The sequence below is a fragment of the Amblyomma maculatum genome, chromosome 4 (genome assembly GCF_055883805.1).
Source record: "Amblyomma maculatum isolate TAMU_Amacu chromosome 4, ASM5588380v1, whole genome shotgun sequence".
Lineage (NCBI taxonomy): Eukaryota > Metazoa > Arthropoda > Arachnida > Ixodida > Ixodidae > Amblyomma > Amblyomma maculatum.
In genome coordinates, this window is record NC_139347.1 from 44,308,819 (window position 1) to 44,324,776 (window position 15,958).

The following is a 15,958-nucleotide window of genomic DNA, read 5'->3' on the forward strand; positions in this document are numbered from 1 at the left end:
TCTTTATATCTATGTTTACTTAGGTTTGCCTTCAAAGAACTACTTTAGTTTAAGGAGAATCGTTTGACTAATTGCTATCTCTAATTACAACCGATCAGTCACGCCTTCAGGCTGGACTGGTGCGGCCTTGGGTACCCAGACTACCGGACACACTGTGTTCCTCATTCCACTAAACTAGTGCCACCAAGTAATCATTCTAAACATGGGTAAACTATATTTTTCTCGTCATGTGCATTCTTAATAAGGATTATGGACGCACCATTGGATTAACCTGTCGCAAGGCAAGCTTTCATTCTTTGACGTCAAAAAATCACACAGCTTGAAGCAAAGGCACGTACACTAATAATGCGTTTTTAGTGGTTCAAGTAAGGTGAAAGTGCATGAAGGGAGGGGCATATGGAGTAGAGAACCGGACGCTTGTTTTGCTCGTTTCAAGATGTTTTACCAACTGTGATGTTTTGTATGCCAACTGCCGTCAGTTAAAATCAAATTTTTTATCGCACTTGTTTTTTCTACAAACTTTTTGGTCCAACAAGAAAATAAAAAAAAACGTAATCGGCTGAATGTTCGAGTCACGAATTATATGCGACAGTCAAGCTATTGTCGAATTTATGTATTCAGGCAGAATGCAAAAAAACATTGTAGCAACATAGCACATCTCGCAACACTTTCTCAACTTTTCTCTTCTTATCGTCCCTTGAATGTAAGTTTATACTTGTTGCATTTTCCAACGGCACGAAAAAAAAAAACCGTTCTTCTGACAAGTCAGGTTGCAATGTATGGAACTTGGATGAGAAACTATGCGGCCTGAAGTCATATGACGTCACCATAGCTCTTGATAACACACCGAAATAGCTTGTGCATGGAACCCAAACATCAAGTAAACTTTTTATCCACAGGTTCTAAATACATAAAACGTACTAAAGCTGCACTTAACAGATCAGTTTAAATTCGACTCACGCACGTTTAATTTTGAGTAACAGGTAAAAGAAGTGAACATATTTAGTACTGTTCGCTCCTGTCTGCTCGCTATAAGCTAGTGCAATATTTGAATCAGTATGTTCAGAACATAAACAAAACGAATGGCGACATCGGTGCTGACATTTAATTTTTATATAGTCTATATTCTATTTGCTATTCAAAATTTATTAGTGATTATGCGAGAGCTCTTTCGGAAAATGATAAAACGAGACAAGAAAACTCCGCTCCTTCGAAAACTTCGTTATTTTTACTTGATGTCCGTTTTGAGTCCACACACCACCGGAAATTAATTTTCGTCGTATCAAGGAAGGATCTGCAAACTCGCAGTCACTGGAGTAATTGCAGACAGAAGCCCTCATTTTTGGCACGAAGTGTTATTAACATGGTTTCCTTTTAGAGGGCCACCATTTTTTGACAATCAGCGAGAGTTACGCTCGTATGCGCACGAAACCTCACGGACGCCTTGACATAGCCAGCGAGTTCTATGTTTGAACAGTGAATCAGAGGCCAACGAAGGTACTAACTCGCGATAATGCAAGTTCCAGTCACAGATTTGCTCTTAAGCGCCCCATTTCCACCAAAAAAAAAAAAAACATCTTACATTATTTTTCAAAGAGACGTGTACTATTTATCTTCTGGAAGGGCTGGCAACAGCTTTGGAGTTAATCGCTGCGGCTACTGGCGGACTAAAATTATCGTCCATGGGAACATGACCTTGCTGAATGTGCCATATACAGCTTAAGCTACGCAGCACTCCCAGACGAAATGCATTTTCGACACCAGCAGTTCGATCAATGATTTTCAATGTTCGACATGCTTCTTAGGTTGAAGCTGGAACTAACGTATAATTTAAACAAACAAAAAAATTCCAACTTTCAGCTTAAGCTTGATTCGGTGTTAAGTTATAATGCTAGACATCTGAGCAATATAAAACTCCTGCAGCCAGCTGAAGAAACTATAAGCGCTGTGGAACATAAAAATCTCTCTTTACTCGCTTTACACACAGAAATATGCAGTACGTATGTATGTTTTCATATATTTTTGTTCGGTTCGGTTTCTGACTATGAGAGACAGCGTAGTAGATTGCTCCGGAAATTCCGACCACCTGTGGTTCTTTAACGTGCACTGACATCGCACAGCACATTGGCGTCTTGCTTTTCCCTCCATCGAAAAGCGGTAGCCGCATCCCGCATCTTTTGGCACAGAAGTCGAGCCCCTTAACCACTGCACCACCGTGGCGGGTCCATTTTTGCAAAGCTTATACGAAGATGTCAAAGATTGAAACGCCTAGACTAAATGGTTTGAAGCATATGGAAATTTTTGTTCATAATAAAGAACCAAATTATCGCTCACGCTTACAACATTTGTTGCGCGTGAAATTGCACAATTCAGGTTACCAAATTTAACTTCAGTTAGTCCATCGTTTATTCGATCAAAGTAATGCAACCTTCACCGGACATGTTAAAATGAAACTACTTGCACTCGCGTTGCATTTTATTGTTTAGCCATAAGACAAATGCACAGAGCAGACGCAGCCTATGCCTCTCGCTGTAAATTCTTCAGTACAAAGATAACAGGGACATCACTCACTACAGACCTCAAGCAGTAAACGTGCATCAATATGCGTTTGTTACAAAGTTTGAGGAGAACAGGAAAATATGCATGCGTGCGGTACGCTTGGCAGCAGCCTGCTCGGTGAACTCTAGTTTGGGCAACATCCATTTTCGCGCACGTGAAATAAAGCGAGCCGCGTCTTCATGCGCCTGTGCTCTGACATGACCTATAACATTAGGAAAATGGGAACCACCGCAAATAAACCTGTGCTATTTCTGCGTTCATTTACTTTTTTTGCTTTTTTGTAGCGTCTGCTCCCTAGAATACATATGCACGTTTTCTCAGAGGAGTGTGATAACAGAGAATAGCAACATTTAAACTTGCACGTGCAAAGCGTTTTAGCGAGCAAGGCAAGTACCAACGCTTCACTACGATCTAGTAAACGATGACATTATGCTTAACCCGCGCAGAACAAGAATAGAAGCCAAGAAATCGGTTGTCGCTCAGTCCAAAGAGAAAAAACATGGGACAGAGCATCGCCCCTCATACCCCCTCCTCGCTACCGAGGAGAAAGTTACACGCGCGCGAAGGAGCGTCCCGGCTATGCTTCTTCGCTGTAAGAGAAATAGAGCGGGTCGCTCTACTTCCTTCCACGTCAACAGCAGTAGCAGCAGCCTCCAAAAGTGTTCAGCATCTCTCATCCACCATGTTTTGGCCTTCCTTCTTGCCGACAGCAAACTGTGGGCCCGTAGGGCACCGGTGGGCGGCCGTGCACTACTGGTGCTCTTCGGACGTCTGAGAACCCACAACGCTTCACCGCATCTAGGTACTTCCCCCGTACTCCTGCTCCCACCTACACGTTGGTCGGCTGTGTGTGCGTATCCGAACCTGGGATTCCTCTTCCGGAGCCGCAGGGGATTCGGTGACTGCTTCCAAGCCCAGAGGCACGCAACTCCCGATGCGGCGATATTTCATTTTTGGCTGCTGGTTTCTTCCTAATCGCTTTACTTTCTTTGTAATTCCCTTGCCTCTCTCTCTCTCTTGCTGTCGAATCGCTTGCTTGTTATGTCTCGGCCTTAGATTCCGCTTCGGACTGCTTGAAGGTTTCTATACCCCTCCACCGGGACCTCGTATGTTTGTTGTGGCGTGATTACTCTTCATTCGACGCAGGCCGGAAAACAATAACGGGCTGATTTTTGGCAGTAGGCCGCACGAAAGGGAGTCGTGGACACGAAGGCGCAGTAGCCCTTTTTGTTTTCTTGCTATCACCCGTGTTTTGCTGCTCTTGTACCCTGGTTGGCTGGGCATTCTCGATCGCGCTCTTCATTGCTTCCTCAGAAGATGCGCTGGCCTTTATTTTTATATAAGCTTCCTTGACCTGTAGGATCCATCCACTCATCCACTCCTTTGCCCTACTTCCTTCGTTCCTTCTCATTTCCTCTCGCTCCCTTAATACCTTATCTACCTCCCTCCTTCGGTGATTCTAACTATGGTTGCCTCTCGCTGCTGTGAACTCGCCTCTCTCTTTCATTGCCTTTCGAGTCTGCGTCATGCCATAGCTTCTCCTTCTCTTGTTCCTACAGTTTGGCTCCTTCTTCAGCGGTCGTTTTGTTATCTCGCTCTCTCCAAACCTCCTCCGTTGAAAAGTCTTCCCTTTCTAACCCTTCGAAGCTCTATGTGCACAATGAACAGTGATTGCTTTGTCTAATTTGCGTCTTTCACGTCGAAGTCCGGTGGTTTTAGAAGCCACACACAGGGAACGCCGTAAATACTATGTATTTCGTGAAACACTGAGCCGGGTAGCACGCCGTCCTGTATTTGACAGAGTGTAAGCCATATTGCAGTGTTAAAGAGAGTTTTCAAAGAAACGTTAAACGCCCGTTACACCGTCAGCTGTTTTGGCAACTGTACGTCATTCCTGGGCAGGGATAACACCATGAGCTTAGAAAAAAGCGAAGTTAGCAAAGCGTTTTAACTTCAAGATGCGATATACTTTATTTTTGTACGGTAAAAACTATTAGAGGACGTATAAATGGGAAATAAATTATAGAAATGATATAAATGTTATGTGCCATGCCCGCTAGACCGTATGTTTCGAAAAGCAGATATAACAGGTAGGAATATCACAAGCAGAGCATCACGTTCTGCTGTTCTCATTCTATTGGCCTGTGCAGCTAATTCTCGGAAAGGATGTTTTAAAGCAAGTTAACTTCATATGTGTTCATGGCAATGCAAAGTATTTCTTTTTCGTTACACATGATCGCGAAGGTTAGGCGAAGCATTCACCAAGTGGCACAATATTTTTGACATTCTTGCACCCGACGAAATTCTCTTTAACAATGAGCTACAGGTGAGAAAGGCTGGATATTTATGCTTGAAGAAAATAATGCGGGTATTAACGCCGCTTAAAGCCATTAGCACGTGCAAAGCATTGTTTGGCATGGCTTGACATAGGTTTGCTTGACGATTTACTATTGAGAGACAGACACAGCGTTCCGCAAGAATTAACCGTATTTATTGCTCGTGTTAGACTTTAAATTCTTGAAGAGGTTCTATGATAAGGGTGGTATTACGATATTGCGTGGGTTTCTGCAGCACAGTCTGCGTTGGAGCATCGTATCACTCGTGGTTAGTTATACCTAGTGAGCATAGGCGTCACAGCTGCTACGGCAGCCAGCAAGACACGAGCAAATTTTTAGGTGGCTCTGATGATCGTAATAGTGCTTATTATACCTTATTCAACGAACATACGGGTAAGGAAAGGCGCCTGCGGTTATCGGCTATGGAGTAATCACAATTAAAGGACTGATGGCTCCATCACTGTGAGTAAGAAACGATTCCGCGTCAAATATTCGACTACGCAAGAATATTTTGGAATTAAATCCCATCTCCAAGAACACGGTGAGTTGACATGTGGGAACGCGCAGTTGGCTTTTTTTTTTTTCTTGGGGGAAGGGGGGGGGGAAGGGGGGGGGGGAGGGGGCTATAAACTAAAACAGGTTTTCGAGGCTTCTGCCACAGCTTTATTAGCTACGAATTCTCCAACGATCTTTGAAAGAAGGCTACAATATAGCCATATATACCTCTTACATTTATTGTCTGGCCTGTCCTTGATATATGTAAGGTAGAGCCAAACGGGATTTGGTTGCTGTAGGCGCCGTCTGGCGGCTCCATCCTAATTATCCTGTATCCTGTCCGGTAATAGCAACGACCTCCTTCTCAATTGGTAGTTTTCAACAATTTCATTATGCCGCCTCTCGTCTATCATCGTGCAATCGGGCAGCTGAGTGACGTCATGGCTATCAAGTGCTTTCTCCTCTGTTCGAGGTCAACATTAATTGCTCCGCAAAGAACTAATGGAATGGTGTACTAAAGATTTCACTTTAAAAAGGAATGTTAGATTGTATCAAAATTTTGATGCAACCGTGGCTAGTTAGCCGTAATGAATCGAACACAAAACATATACCTCCAACTGTATGTCATTGGTTGTATATAGTCCACCGAGATGCCCAAAAACCATCGTAAAATTGAAAGATAAATCGCGGATTAAAAAGGCGGTCTCAAAGGCGTTATACCCTTTACTTTTGAGGCAAAGTTCGATAAAATATCCCCATAATTATCATTTTCCGTTCTTCCACGTAGCATTAAGTATGGCATAAACGAATTGCTCCTGTTTTAATACTCAAGTGAATGAAACAAAATAAGGCTGGGGAATAATATGTGTGGTGATATTAAACGATGGCGCAGCTGCATGTTCGAGTATTTGATATTTGTTAGTTTTTCGGCATGTAAAAATGAATGCGCCACGATATGCGACAGCTGTCACAGGTACGTTTCGATGCAGCACATACAATTCAATGAAGTTGGCGGGTAATTTGCGTGCCTTCCTGACAGCGCGTTCTCCTCTTCTAGTCTACCAAAATATGCGCGCTGGTACGTGAAGCTGCACCTCGCTGTAATAGTGCTTGGGCGATTTAATACTGTCATTCTTTCATTCTTTTTGGCATAAGAATAATGCGTGACGTTTAGAAGCGATTGTGTGATATAAAAACAGCACATCCCTCCACTGGTGCATCGTTTTTTGCACAATAAAATAAAGCCGCTTTCATATGCCGCACCACAGGACGCTCGCCCGGCACTGAGATAGTTCATTCTACTTATTTATCTGCACTGTCTGGTTTACTTTTCTCTTTATCCTCCATTTCGGTTCTCTTTGTCCCTATTCCTTAGGATATACTTTTCCCTCCCTTTTTTTTTTTTTCTTTAGTCGCCTGCCTAGGGCTCATTTAATAAAGCGCACGTATGCGTGAATCACTCCGCTAGAATACAGAAGAAAATTTCCAGCGAAGAGCCAATATTGGTGCTAGGTTGAGTCTGGAGTAGCGATGAAGAGGTGTGGGGGGACGGGAGAGGTTGTAGGAGCAGAATAAAAAACGAATAGTGAGGTTGAAAATAACGGTCAATATTTTCTCATTAACGGACATTTCGCCCGAGAAAAACAGTCTCCCTTCTTGCGCTACCTATCATCACGCTGTCTCTCTCGCCTGCTGTGCAACTCTCAAAATGGCAATTTTTCTTTCATGTATACCCTGTTTGCAGAACTCCTGGCCAAGTATTTCCATGAAAAATGCAGCATCATATGACAAGGAATACAGGTACACATAGAAAGCGCCGTTCTTCGTTAAACAGTTGAGACAAGACACCTTCTTCCGCGTCTCTGCCGCTGTGCATCCGCGATTGGCGCACCACGACGCTACTGAGTAGGCGGACCCGACTTCAACCCCGTTCATGGCGGGCGGCCATGTTCCAATGAGAGTTTGAGTCAATCACCTGTGTGGGCTATGCCGGTCCAAATTTATCCGGAGCCCTCCTCTAACAACTTTTCTCGTAGCCCATGTGCTGCTTCGGTGTGTGAAAGCCCACAACTCGAGCCTTCTTTCGCGACTGCTTCACTCTACAGAATATTCACTTAGGCTGCTATCTGACATTTACGTGCGCGTACAGTATTTCTAATGTTACAAAGAAACCCTGAACGCACTTCAAAATTGTGCCACACAAAAAATCGATAAAAGGACTATCATTGATCTGGAGCAAAAATGCTATTCGGGCGCTATGATTCAAATCAATTTTTTTATCTGAATTTCCTCGCCTAAGCAATGAGAAAGTGACTTAAACCTTATTAGCAGTTCAACGCCAAAGCCAGCCAGATGTGGTCCTGGCAGTTTATTGTTAATTCACATCGCTCACTCCTCGTAGCCTTCAAATTAGGACTTGGCTGCATTTCGCTCCTCTTCGTTCCTTCTTCAGAGTTGTGTGATCCACATGCTGCCCTTAGAAGACACTGGCTGCGCTTCAAGATATTGTGGTGCCGCCTGCATTGTCGCACGTTTACTTTTCGCCGTACTACAGCAGCACTACAGCAGCATAAGCAAGTTGGTCGAATCGGCGAGATATTGCTTCAATGAATAGAGGCATATTGCAGCTAAGGTATTCACTGAACGTTTCTGGAGAACTCCTCCGTATGCAGCTGCTAATGACACCATTTATTGTGGTTTAAGGAAAGGTGAAAATTAGATTTGACTGTAAACAGTTATCTGTAGGTATTGAAACATTTGCACTCACAGTCGGATTCATTCTTTGCGTTTTCTTCTAGTTGGCAGCAGAGTAATATACAGGTGATGCATTTCCGTAAGAAATATTTCTTGGCCCCACACCGCATCGTCTGGTGCTCTTTCGCGTCTCACTCCTACGCTTTAAATAACTGCGACAGTTAAACACGCATGTACCGTATGCAACGTTCGCCATATCCGCAACATTAACACTGCGAAAGAAACAATCAAGACATGCACAAACCTTGCAACACCATCGGCGATTTTTACGCGCGCATTGTCCACACGTGTACGGTTTTTCTTTAACTCGTGCGCGTATATTAGGCAACCACTACGACCTCCTGTAGACTCGGATCAGCCATATTAATCTGCATATCCAGTGAAAATAACTGAATGTTCCTTGACCCCCACAAGTGCCGTGTGAAGCGATAAAAGTGCATTCTTGACCGGATCCTTTCTTCACAGCAGCGTATATTAGGTACCTGTTCCGTAGAGGCGTTGAGCCATGCAGCCAGCCGCCCCGGCACTTTCTCGACGTCGGTTTACGGGCCGTACTTTCCAGAGCCCGCTGTTTCCCCGTGGGCTCCCATACGGCCAAGGTCTATGAAGAAATAGGGTCTTCGGAGTTTGCTCCATCGCTCTGTCCAATTCTCTTCGCTCGGTATAGCTGACCATTTTATGGCGCACTGCTGCTATCCGACGAAGCGCCACCGTTACCACCTTCGCCACTTATGCTCTCCCCACTTCCCTTTCTTACCTTGTTCGTACGTCTGTGGCGAAATTCCTCTCCGTTACTTACCTTAAGCACGTAGGAGCTAGCAAGACGAATGCAGCTGTGCGCTGTTACAGCGTTACCACTTTCTTTCCTCACCACTCCTACTGGTCTCGGGTTCCAAAGCCGTATTTCTGGCAATGTTGTCATTTCTAAACTTGTTTTGGTCTTTTAAGACATCTTGGGAACAATTCACTTTTATTTTTTGTTTGTGTTTCAATGAAGCTTCTCGCAGGTGGGGTCGGAAAAAATTCTCAAACATTGCCCATGTACTCAGGATAACGTTTTTGTTCCAGCGAGGTTACATAACATCCGCACGTGACGCAAGCGCCAGAAAGTTCTACCAGGGCTAAAAAGAGCTGCGGCGTGAGCAAAGTGGCAGAGAAGCACGGGATGGTTCAAGACATTATTGTTATAAAAGAGGGGGACCCACGCTCGCCTGATGGTGTGGTCCTGCGAATACTGGACTGCCATAAAATCCACGTCACCTCCGAAAATTTTTTGGTGGTATTAAAAACGGACGCCTCTCACTCGTGCTAGTACCAGACCATTATGCGGCAATCTAACGTGTCTTGCAGGGAACAATTTGAGAAGCTAATAAAGATGAGGATGAGGAAACGTCAATGCAGCTCTTGTGAGGGATGAGTTCCTCTGCCAAGGCGCCACCTTGGTACGACAATGCTTTTATTTAAGTCAGAGCTACCCTCTTGTGCCCCTCGCGTGAGAGCTTCTTATAGACCGGTATGCCTGCAAAGCATTAACCGTGTCATCTTGATCTGACATGAATTGATCAGCACAGATGTCCATAAATTGTGCTGTAGCGTGTGAAGTGATTAATTTTTCGTTATTATGACAATGTATTTTGACGAGCCAGAGACACTCTTGTGCTCGTGAAGAATCGCCATTTCGTGCTGAGACGTTTCTGGTACCGTGCACTCCTTGGGGCAAGGATTGAGTGGCGAACAGTTCAGAAAGCATGCTTGTAATAATTTTAAAGGGCGCTGTCTCTTGTGATGGCGCAAGAAACATTGTCACTCAGTTACGAAACTCAGTCGGAGCTATACCGGCTGGCCATGGTACAAATGATTTATCAGGTACACCCTTGTACGCCGTACACAGCCTTTGTTGCACAGTGTTGATGAGTGGCATTGTGGTTTTCACGAAGGACCTTGATGTATCGACGGAGGAAGGGCCGATGCAGTTTTATAGATGTTTTAACACCATTTTCATCCCCCTGGCATGGTGCTTCCATGAAATCATATTTTTAGAATACACTAATAATATATGTTTGTGAAGCACTCATCAAGATATCCTCACTCAGAGTGCTGCCTTTCAATCAGCCTTGAATATTAGCTCTAATTATGCTTCATCAATTGGTCTACAGCTTTTCGTGAATAAAACTACATACATGCCGGTCCAAATCGCTGGGGATGCCGTAAATATGCAGCAAGTCCAATTCGTATCTGTCTATCAGGCCTCCCACTCCAAGAACGCCCAAGAATAAAATTTTTGGGCTTAACGCACTCAAGGCCAGTGACGCCTTGGCTTTCTCGGGCGAACAATCAAGCTATACAGGCTTTAGTTATAAGTAGAAGAAAATCTCCTAAAAGCGCTGGGTTGCCCGTTGCAGGTCAATAGGTGAGGGTGATTCTGGAGTAACGTATTGTTTAACAGGTCCAGTTTCAACATCTTACAAGAGCACAGTGGGATCTCTTTGAAGCCATGAACCGAGTGGCTATGAGGGCCATTACATTCCTTCCACGCATCCCACCGGTCGTGGCTCTACAAGATAATGCGCAGCTCAATACCATCCATGAGCTTAGGAAGCAGAGCCATTATGCTCACAAACTTAAGGCCGGTCAATCGCATTCCATGCAAGCACAAAGAGCTTATGCAGCTTCACACGCCATTCCTCATCCGCCAATGCGAGTTCACCCTACCTGGAAGTTTGCACAGCTAAGCGAAAGCAAGCCCACTGGTAAGCGCAGACAAATGTCTGTTAACTCAGCATCGTCGCTTAGCCAGATATTTTAAGAACAAGAGGTTTACTTACTTACAGGGTCCATCATTGTGTACATGAATGCAAGCACCCAAAGTTGCGAAGCAAGAATAGCAGTCTACTGTCCGTGCCGACCTAGCCTTAGTCAGACCTCCACGTTTCAACTTACGAAACCGCCTTCCTGAGCTCATTGCAGTTAAAGAGGCACTCTGCTCCATGGCTGCCACGACTATGCCTCCAGCGGCCCACAATCCCCTCCCTATCGACGCCCTTCCAGCAGTACGGTTGCTCCGACGTGTCAGCCGCTGCCCAGTAAAATATCAGGACATGCACCAGCTCGCGGCAAGCGTCCAGCATTCTATACGTATTAAGTGGCTTCCACGTGGCCTACTGTCCTCTCAAAGCTATGCACATTTAACCGCTTGGCAAATGCCCGAGACTCATTATTTCCTCGGCTCCTTAATTTGTACAGTAGTACTTTCTTTTTATCAAGAAAAGAACACCTCCGGCGCCGCACACGTGCTCTTATCTCTCCATGTACGGTAACCCTCCCCCGAAGCCTCACCAATAAACCACCAATATTGGCAGGACCAACAAACTCAATATAACTTTTCCGTAGACTTTGAGGCTGCACACCTGCAGGGGGAGCTTCTTTTGCCTCGACAAACACATGTCATACATGACATCGCTCCACAGGACCTTCCAAGCTCTGACATAAGAGTGGGCGCTTTCGTTGGCATCGCCGTCACCCGCGCGTTTTTTCTGGCGCGAAGATTCAGCCTACTGCGCATCTCCAGCTTTCCTTGGTCTGTCATCAGGAGCCACATTGAACAAACTATGTAATTTTTTTTTTTTTTTTTCCGGCGGAAATATTGGCGTGTGGATCCACTTGATGGGTGCGCTGCTTGAATGAGTTCTGCTTCGCTATACAAAGTTCTCGACATGCCCCTTCTTGTGATAATACGGCATGTCGCACTCTTCAGACAAGTAGATGCGGCGTGCCTTCCGGTAAATCGGAAGCACAACGAGCTATTGTGCGGCGTGCCAGCATCACTCTGTGGTCCTCTAACGTGTCTGCGCGTTGTCAGAACTCGCGCAGAGTCTGTTTATGGCGCTCGCAACTCTTCCTGTTGCTGAAGCGCTGACTCAGCTGCAAGTGCCAGATCCAAATCATTTTGATACGTGATAAAGTGTTCACTAATGACACGCTGTTGCAGAGTCAAGTCCAAGACATCGCACAAAAGGCTGCCGCTAATCGTTATTTCGAGCAGCAGAGATGTTGAAGCGAGGCCAAGGCGAACTGTAACCATCGTAGAAGATCCCGACAGGAGCTGAGTCATGGCTCGTGTCAAAGTTGTATTCTGTCGCCACTGTCTTCAACTCTGACGTAGTGCGAAATTGTCTTGGAAAGCAGCTGGTCATAACTGAAAAATTTGTGGCAACCGACGAGCTTTATCAGTTTACCGTGGAAATTATTCCTCACCACGTGAACAAGCTCTTTGCATCCTCCTTCTGCTGAGTTTCAGTCGAAGCAACGCTCGGATGATGTCGTAGTTGCGCTCACCACATTAACTTAGGAACCGCGTCCGCTTGTTCTCAGGTGCAGCCAGGTCATTAGCCTTGAAATAAAACTGGAGACGTAAGCCAGGATGACTAGTAGAAGCTTCCCTCCTCAAATTCTATGATCCGAACGTTGGCCATGCTGCTGGAGGACTTGAAGGCTGGTGTTTCTCCCCGTCAATGTTTTAGCGGCTGAGGAAGGTTCCATGCGGTTTTAGTCAGGAAGAAGAGTACGGTAGTCCGTCACCGCCAAGCACAGTGCTAATGCAGAGCAATCTCCAGCGACACACGCACCTGACGCGATATAACAGACAGCAGTAGTGCTTTTGCAGATATTGTAACAGCGAGTTTGTGCTTTATAAGTTCCAGTTTCACAGAATAAAGCAGATAGCTCGTGCCACTTGCTACGAGAAAATGACGGCATCGAGCAGCTATCAGCAGTGATACCTCTATGGAAGAATGCGCAGGAAAAAATGCGCACAGGTGGAACTAGTGCGCACACTCTAGTGAGTGGCCGAAACGAATCGCAACTCAAAGTGACAGACAGAGATAGAAAACAGTGCATACACTGCTTCTATCTGCGTCGATATGTGAAGCAGAAAATCACTGACTTATGGACATGAAATTATGGGCCCTCAATTAAATTTAAATGCAAGCGGCATTCGTACATATTTTGATGAATGTCTATCAGTTTTGTAGCTGCATTGCATAGGTATCGCAGAATTTTAGTTGCATTTTATAGAAACGGCCAGCTTGGTAGGAGCACGTACTGTACCCGCTCTACTTTCCACGTGCAGCCGCAGCCTGCGACCTCATATTGCTTGAAGAACTGCTGCGTCTACCGTGCTTTTTATCTAGCCCTCCGCACCTCTTTGCGGAATCGATTGTTAATCGACGCTACTGTGCTACGGCGTAGAATCAATTTGAAATTGCCCGGCCTGCTGTCATTACTTTGCGATGCACCAGCCTTCGGAAGCCTCTAGATTGACTGTCGAGGTAGCATCGCGTGAACGTCCACGTCACTTGTTCTGAATGTTTCTTTTCCGCCTTCTTCAGATACCGGGAGACAAGGCGGGGGGGGGGGGGGGGGGGGGGGGGGAGAGGTGCATAGAGCTTGTGGGCGCGTAAATGAACTTGTTAGGCAAGTTGTTACTCAATGCGTGTAGCCGCAACCCGAACAGAAATGCATGCCGAAGAACACAAATCTTGGTTTGTTGGTTTGTTGGGTTTAACGTCCCAAAGCAACTCAGGCTATGAGAGACGCCGTAGTGGAGGACTCCGAAAATTTCGACCACCTGGGGTTCTTTAACGTGCACTGACATCGCACAGCACACGGGCGCCTTTTCTTTTCGCCTCCATCGAAAAGTGGCCGCCGAGGCCGGGATTCGATCCCGCATCCTTGGGAACAGTAGTCGAGCGCCGTAACCACTGCGCCACCCTTGCGGGGCGAACACAAAGGTTTTATAGGCCAGATAAGGGGATTCAGTAATCAATGAATCTACGCGTCCGTGCCCTTGTACGTGTTTCTTTTGCGCTGAGACTAGTTCTATTCCGCTCATTGTTTTCTGCCGTCCTAAGAGAACGAAGGATTACCACCTCGTTTCTGAATAGGGAATGGAATGAAAATAATTTCATTTTATATAGTCATTCGTTTGCTTTTTGCCCCAGATTAAGACGTTCTGACATTTTTAGCGGCCTTTCTAGAGACAACTGATGAAGGGTTCGAGAAGATCTCCGACCAAATCTGTTTCAGGCGGTTCTGCACACATCAAAAAAGAAAACCGTTTACTCTAACACACGCGATCTCGAACTCCGAACGCCTGAGCGCCCTGTTTTTCAGTGTGCAGCGCACGTAGTTGAACAGGCGTAAACAGGGTGAAAATGTGGCCTAATACCCTATGACGAAACTTCAAAAGATCTAAGGCGAGTAATCTTTTACCAGCGAGTAGCAACTATAGCAGCCGCACACTCTAAAGTGCACAGTCGCGGCCCAGAAGACTACGACATAATCAAACTTCCGTGTAATGTATTTTTATGCCCCAGGGTGCAGCAAATAACCTTATTCCGGAAAAAATACCCTTTTAAAGTCAGCAACAAACAGAAACCAAGTACCACGCTCAAATCCCTGTTTTCAGAGCGATTCCCTCCTTTTTTGTGTGCGTAAGTGGGTGGGCACTCCGGGCCTTCTCGGGGCTTGCAGACTCGGGGCTTGCTGTTTACGACAGCAGATTTGCTGTTCGCGTCTGTGTGAGCCCTGATGGCATTTCCGGGTCCTTTCTCAGTGGCGTCTTTCTCCAGCTACTCCTTTTCTTTCACCGAGTTTTTTCTCCTTCTCAGCCTTTCCCATGGACCGATAAAACGGCGCTCGCTTTCTAAGGGTCCCACGCTTCGCGGTCATGCGCGAAAGCTTTGCCGGAGCCAAGCATTTAAAGTTTAAACGACCGGTAATTCGAAGCTCGGCCCACATTTTATTCTGCATGGAGCGAAACGGTATAGCTATTAAGCAAGGTTCCAGACGAGGAATAAATTGTAGAAACATATTACAAATATGTACAACCCAAAGACAGGAAGAGGCGTACACAACGCAATGAAAGTTCGTAGAGTTCACTTGTAAGGGTTTAAATAACACAGAAAATGTCGAGGTAAGTGACAGAAAATAAAATCTCCAAAAGTAAACACGAGGCACCGAAGGCATGGGTCATTAGAAATATGTGCAGGGAAGGGCGTCGAGGACGTGACTGAACAACGTCGTCGTTTGTCCTTTATCTGCTACGATACTGAGTGTGTCACAACTTGCGGGTTCTCTTTTATAAAGTTTATTTTGTTGTTTAAAGGTTACACACACCAATGTTATTTACGTCTTCGAGGCATGTTCTCCTGTTATGCAAGCAATATAACTAGTAAATCAAAGATTAGAGCAAACCTAAGGTGGTATTGAAGGCGCTGAAATTTCGGAGCTAATTTGCCACCATGCTGACAGAACTGCCATTCATATTCGCAAATTCAAATTTGTTCCCCCGTACCCGCCTCTCTCACCACTTCCTTCTTTCTCAAGCAAGAGTGTTTGATCTCTTTCTAATGGGCCTCCGGACAACCTTCTGCTTTCGGCGACTTAAATGTTTTTTTTTTTTTGCGGAGACAGCCACCATACACAGTTATAAGATTGCTAAATGGTCTACTTACTCCACAGCACGTACAACTGCATGACGCCAAACGCAACACATGCTTTAAAAAAGGAGATTGCTGTAAAGCATCGCTCGGCTTCTATCACAAGTCTTTAGTGTACTTTTAATCTCTGTACACGGAGACAAATCATGTGATCGAAACTATCGTTTCAATGCTCTTTTTTAACACCCGAGACTGATTAATCTTTGATACATAGTATAGAACATTTCAGATTATAAGGTATTTATTTATTTATTTTCTATTTACATGGTAACTCTAGCCTTCTAAGCAAGTGCGGCATACACAATACTTGCGAAA